At 41.5% G+C, this 6,406-nt stretch overlaps 1 protein-coding gene and 1 long non-coding RNA gene across 3 annotated transcripts in view; one reads left to right on the top strand and one right to left on the bottom strand.

The window, feature by feature from the left end:
- Positions 1–6,406, top strand: part of LOC116840519 (fibroblast growth factor receptor homolog 1-like) — an 85,248-nt gene that overhangs the window by 5,421 nt on the left and 73,421 nt on the right. The window lies entirely within an intron of this gene.
- LOC116840524 overlaps positions 1–6,406 on the bottom strand; it is a 90,350-nt gene that overhangs the window by 54,636 nt on the left and 29,308 nt on the right. The window contains exon 3 of the long non-coding RNA XR_004377372.1: positions 4,134–4,272. This is a non-coding gene — a long non-coding RNA (uncharacterized LOC116840524). The remainder of the gene's footprint in view (positions 1–4,133; positions 4,273–6,406) is intronic.

Raw genomic sequence — 6,406 nt, 5'->3', positions numbered from 1 at the left:
CCTCTCTCTCTCTCTCTCTCTCTCTCTCTCTCTCTCTCTCTCTCTCTCTCTCTCTCTCTCGCACTCTCTCTCTTAGCCGGATGGAAATTTTCCATCCTGCACGAGCATTACATACGTACAAAATAACATGATATTAATGAAGTCATCGAGATAAGAGTTGCTGACTAAATAATCGAATGGTTCGAACCTTGACCTTGAGAAAGAAAAAGAGAAAGAGAAAGAAAAAGAAAGAAAATGCGTCGATGCAATCGCGGTTATTTTTTTTGTCTTACTGCTCATTTGAACATTTCGCAATCGCTGATGATGAGAGAGAGTAGGAAAGAGATAGAGAAAGGGCGCGCACAGGCTGCGATTAAGAAGCGGCGAGGCGATCGGTTAATTGATCGAGTAATTAATTTAGAGGGAAGGGAGAGATCCCAAAGCCGCGATACGTTCTCGATACAACTCGTCTCTCCGTCTTCCCCGTCGATGAAAGGAGATGGGATGAATTCTCCCAGAGAGGTGTAACACGCTTTGTATCGCGGTGGAGAGTCTCGCGAATCTTTACGATATCGAAGGCGCCGAGTTATCGACGCGATTATTTGGGGAATAACATCGGGTGCGAGGATGCACACGGCGCGGTTTAACCCCTGCACTTCCTCCGCACAGGCGGCCAGACCAAGCGCGGCTTACTGAGTACAGGCGGGAGAGAGGAGAGGTAATTTATTCCGGCTTTACTTAATCTCTTCCTTCGCGTGTCTCGTCGGCCCGGCGAGTCGTGCTTCTTTAATCCAAATTCCAGATCGAGAAAGGGAACGAGCGAGCGAGCGAGCGAGAAAGAAAGAAAGAGAAAGAGGAGGGAGGACTGAGAGATCTAGAAACGCGCGCGAGTCTCTCGAAATCCCTCGACAGTGAATCAGATTATCGTTCGGAGTAAATCGTCGGCGCACCGCGATCATTTACCGCGCATTTTTAGCTACGACAACGCCAAACACTTCGTAGAATAATGATGTTTGGGAGTGCTTAATCCCCGTTAAAGTGTCCCTCGCTCGCTTGGCGCCGTTGGGGAAAACAAAGACTACGGAATGGAACGAGGCGCACGAAAATGTTTGGGTGTGTTCTCTAAATTTCTCGGAAGTGGAATATCGCTCAAAATGAGCGAGAAGTGGTAATACATCCACATAGATTTTCGTAAATTTTCACGGCGTGAGACAAAATAGTGATGACAATTTTGCAATTTTTTTCGATTGCATCGATGAGATAAATATACTGTGTGTATAGAATTAATCATTAAATTTACATAAGACAATATAAGTTTCTTATTGCATCAGCGACAAATTTATTAAAAGTTGCAATCAGATTTTCGTATTACGTTTTACACGATATATTGTTTTGAGAAATTTTTGATAATTTTCTCGTAAATTTCCTTTTTATCTCTATTTTATCACTCTACGTGATAAATATGAGAGAGATCCATATGAACCACTTGTAAGGGATGCAATATTTACAAATTGATTACAATGAGAGAAAGAAATATTTAATAAGTAGTAAATATTTATTCGATAAATGCTAACAGCATATTTTTAGTATAAGATATTTGTCAAATGAAAAAATATACATTTCTTGAAAACTTTAAAAGAATCTCATAAAAGCATTTATTTATTCTATTTAAAACATTTAAATTTAAGTAAATATGCTGTATTTACTTAAAATTTTTTAAATTTAGTTAAATTAGTATTTACTACCAAATAAATATGTACTAATTTTTAGATATCTTTTCTCTCAGAATGCAATAGAGTTACTGCCACGTACACCTGTCTATCTGATCTTCTGGAGACTATGGTGCGTAAATAAAATTGCCGCTTCTAGCGCGGAGATTTTGGTGAATTATAAAGCTCCACGAGAGTCCGAGCACGGACTGGATGGACTGGAAGTGCCGCGAAATTGTCTTGAGCGAATCATAAAGCGAGTAACAGTGTTCGCTTCCGGTGTTTACACGAGCAAAACGCTGCCGCCGCCGCGGTTGCCGCGAGCGGCAGGCGGAGGTCCGCGTGAGCGCAAACGATAATATACACGCGAGATGAATTGCACGAGTGTTTCTTTTTGCCCCCGCAATTGTCCGCGATCGCGTGGCTCCTGAGCTCCTTTCTTACATCCTGTGCGATTATTGCTCGTTATTTTTCCCGCGAAATCTAAAACTACGCGCTTCGTCTCAGACGACGAAGATTCTCTTTCAAGTCCGCGACAGATGTCCAATAAATTCGCGTACTCATAATTTAAAAAAAAAAAAAAAAAAAAAGAAAAACGGAAAGAGAGGGAGTTTTGAAGCGATATTTCTGAGGAAAACATTTTCAGTATAAATATCAGGATATTGTCGTCTTGCTTTTTCCGTACAGCATCCGCCGAGTAAGCGTGACTTACGCATCGCGAAAGCCCATGCCATGACTGGTCGTTCTCTGCCGTCTTTTCCCCGGCAGCAAACGCCCGCGAATCGCGCAATACGGATTACCTGTGTACAGTGTGGCGTATTGTGTGCTACTTCTCCCGGGACCTTCGCGATCCTCGCCACCGCACTTGCTTCCTCTACGTAAGGAACGCGAAGTGCGCGTGAAGGATTTATTTCATGAATACGAGACGTGAGCGAGCGGCACGAGGATATTCGAGGAGCCACACGAGGACGAGAGAGAAAGGGGGCAGAGAGAGAGAGAGAGAGAGGCCGAGAAAGGACGAGAACGGTCGGATGATCGAGGTAGGAGGAGCGAGAATTGCAAGTAAGCTTGTAAGAAGCGGCCTACGATTTATTTGACACATCGCGCCGACCGCTCGCGAGCTAGAGTGGTTTATTTTATAAGACCAGATTGCCGGCCTCGCTCCACCGGAATAGAATAATGAACGTTTCTCTCCTTCCTTCGTAGTACAACCTCCCCCTCCTCCTCCAACGCGTCCTCCCTTCCTCTCTCACTCTTTCCACCCCTCATCGTCATGAAAGTCGAGTGTCGTTCGAGAACGTTTCTCTTCGCGCCACGTCGCGACTCCCTTCGTCCTCCTCGTCAAACGGGATTAAAACCTCAGAACGCTAACATTTGCTTCTCCACAGTCGCTAGAGAAGACGTGTCTTCGGTGTGCAGGGAAAAAATCCCAGAGATAAGAGGAAAATGCGTCAGGCTGAATTATTGGTCGCTACAGATAAATCGCGAGTCCAAAACGACGGGAAGATTCGACTTGGGCAAGACGGAACCGTCCACGAAAATTTGAAGTCTTCCTTCGCAGCACATGCCCGAGTCGAAATTTCGAACCTAATTTCGGCCTTAATGTTCCATTTGATATCTATTATACTATAATATTCTGAAGCTTACTCTCTCGAAGTGAATCAGTAAAAATATTTCCGGTTGAATGAGAAACAGAATAGAGAGAGCATTTACTAACCTAATAATAAGTAAACCTATCCAAAAGATACACTCCAAAAGGTACACTCCAAAAGATAAAGACATTTTTGTCGTTAATGATAAGAATGAAAACATTAAAAAGCTGCCCGTGAAATGCAAAGCGGGTCAAAATGAAAAAATATGACCTAAGTATTTTTTGTACTTTTACTTTTTGTGCTAAATTAGAAAGAGTTTGAAAGGATTTCAAAGAATCCTCTTTAGACCACACATAAGAGTAAGATCCTCTAGGATTTAGAAAGTCTGCTAAGGATGAGATTACATTTTTTTTGTAAACAAAGCATGTACGCGTCTGAGGAGCGTATGGTTTCTAAAATTAAAACAACGCGATTTCTTTTCGCCGAAAGTTCACCGGCATTGATTTCTCTTCCTCTTCCTCCCTTTCTCTCTCTCTCTTTCTCTGTCTCGCTCTCTTCATTTCGCGATATGGATTCTCGCAACGAATCTTACGGCTCTTTGTCTTCGGATGTATGCTGGGGAGTTTTAATTCAGAGCGAGTACGTCATTCTCACTAGCCGGTTTTTTACGGCGACGCTGTTGTATCTTATTGACCACGCTTTCGTCACGATCGAATTAACGATAATACCCGTTATATTATCTCCTTATCCTCGGCAACAGAACGCATTGATATTAATTCATTTGGTAATCGCGGCAAGATACCAGATTATACACGATAAGATAGGAAAAGAAATATTTCAAATAAAAACTTACCGAATGCAGGTCGCGATGACTTTTTCGGCGTTCGTCGTCCTGTCACGTAAGATTGTCAAAGCACGAGAGACCTCGAGCAGTGGCACGTACTCTATCTTCTTGCACGTGCATCGACTTTGTGATATAATTGCGAATAAGTCTGAAAAATAAGAAACCAGAGTTTACGCACTTATATAAAAACGACACACACAAAACGGTGTTATTCTATCGCCAGGGAAAAAACGATTACTCAGTTTACTTTTTTCTTGTTAAGTAATGCTTATCTTCAACGAAAAATATTTTTTTGATAGTAGTCTTCAAATATACTCATCGGAAATTCGAGAAAGATTCATCGTCATGTACTCAAAAGAAGAATGTATTCTCTCTTTGCAAGAATGTCGTGAAACTTTATTGAAGAAAACGTTAATTCGACTATGTAATGAGCAAGCCGAGTTGTCTTAATTTAATACCTTCAACTGAAATGCTAAGCCTGCTTAGCATTTCAGAATGTACTCTCAATAAATTTAACACTTATGACGTATATTTATACGATAACTTTTTGGATGTATATATTTACAAAATACTTGAAATAAATAATATGTTACTTGAACGCAGTATGTGCATTTCAGTGAATGCTAATCTGGAATTCGAAACGAGATGTATTTCTGCGCGACAAAGAGATTTGATTCAACTAAAAAAATGTCTGATGAAACATGAACGAATCAGAAATCCCGGTTGAAGCTACCAGAATTCTGTCAAGATAAGCAGAACTTGCAATTGCTCAACTTGAAACAATTGCAAGTTCTGATTAACCAGAAGTCCTGATTTGTTAATCAGAATCTTGTTAACTTGAACAGAATTCTGGTTCGTTTACATTTCACCAGATATACGATTAATTCAATCAAACTTTTCTTCCACGTGTGTCAAGAAAACTTTAGCAACCGTCGTAAATGCTTCTTCAGAAGCAATCGCTGAGGGACTCGCAGCACGGCACTACACGTTTATTTAAGAGGTCAAGGAAATCATGATAGATGATGTTGACACACATCCCTAGATTATAACAGTTTCAGACAATTTTATAACATATTTATTATAAAAATTGTTTAACATGTTCCTGTTCCGCGCGTGTTTGTATGTATTTCCCTTGTTACTCCTTTCGCTCGGGTACAGCCTGTATACACGAAGCTCCTTATTCCGTACATAGATCATTATCACTGTGAATCATTATCTCGATTACTGGTGCATTAAATCGATTACAGATGGATGAAAAGTGCGGAAAAATAGTGCCGGCGTTCGCGCCATGCTCGCATCCTGCTCATCGGTAAAATACGTTCAGCGTTCGATTTTCGATATCGAAGGAGCAACGTGCGAGTCGGAGCGCGGTGAACGGTCGCTGGACTTTATACGTGCACCACGTGTAACCCGTCGCCTACGTCAACGCGTATAAATATTGCTTTTTAATGCGTCAATATGTCCGGGACTTTCGACGCGCATCGCGTTACGAGATTTGCGAGATTGGCCACTGTATCTCCCGTGTGCTCGCGCTCTGCCGCAGAAATTTATTAATAACCGCCAGACACGCGCATGTATTTATATATTTACGAAAGCAGGCGCTGCGCCTTCGAAATGGATTCTAGGAAGAAAAACCCCAGCCTACGCGCTATACACGCCGGTTAAACAACGCGCGGAGCCACCGCCGTTTTCACGCGCAGTCCTTGCAATAAAATGTCTCGAGTATGGCGAACATTAGAATGGAATGGAAATCTCGCGTGTACAGTGGGTGTAAATCATGCTGGCTCTCGTCCAATCGTACGGCCAACATGGGACATTAACGTTCATCGTGTCTGAAGTACGCTTATTGCGAAAACTCTATTAACGAGAACGAGGCGCGATCGGACTCGCCGTCTTCGCGGAATGACGATTCTAGATCGTTAATCGTGCATGCTAGTCAATCTGCGTGTTAGAAGCGCCGTCCTCCTTAACCCTTAGGCGAGCTACTGCGTTATTTTCATCAACGTTAATTACGACGTGGAGTCCCCGACTGACTCTATTTTGTTTCTATTAGATAAGACAAAAGTAAGACGAAGGACATTAGGTAATATTTAAATTAAGAATTCACTTGTATTCCTTAGTATTTTAACTGAAATTTTTTTTGAAAGATTTTATAAAAAAACTATTCTTAAGGTCCTCTCTCTCAAAACCCCACATCGTAGCAAAGATGAAAAATTACGTTGATGGGAAAAAAGTGAAATGAATAAAATGAAAAAAAAAAAAAAAAAAAAAAAAAAAAAAAA

Source organism: Odontomachus brunneus, unplaced genomic scaffold (genome assembly GCF_010583005.1).
Source record: "Odontomachus brunneus isolate Ranch 3 - 2012 unplaced genomic scaffold, Obru_v1 Obru_scaffold_010, whole genome shotgun sequence".
Lineage (NCBI taxonomy): Eukaryota > Metazoa > Arthropoda > Insecta > Hymenoptera > Formicidae > Odontomachus > Odontomachus brunneus.
Note: the sequence above shows the minus strand (reverse complement) of the source record. Positions and strands in the feature narration are given on the sequence as shown.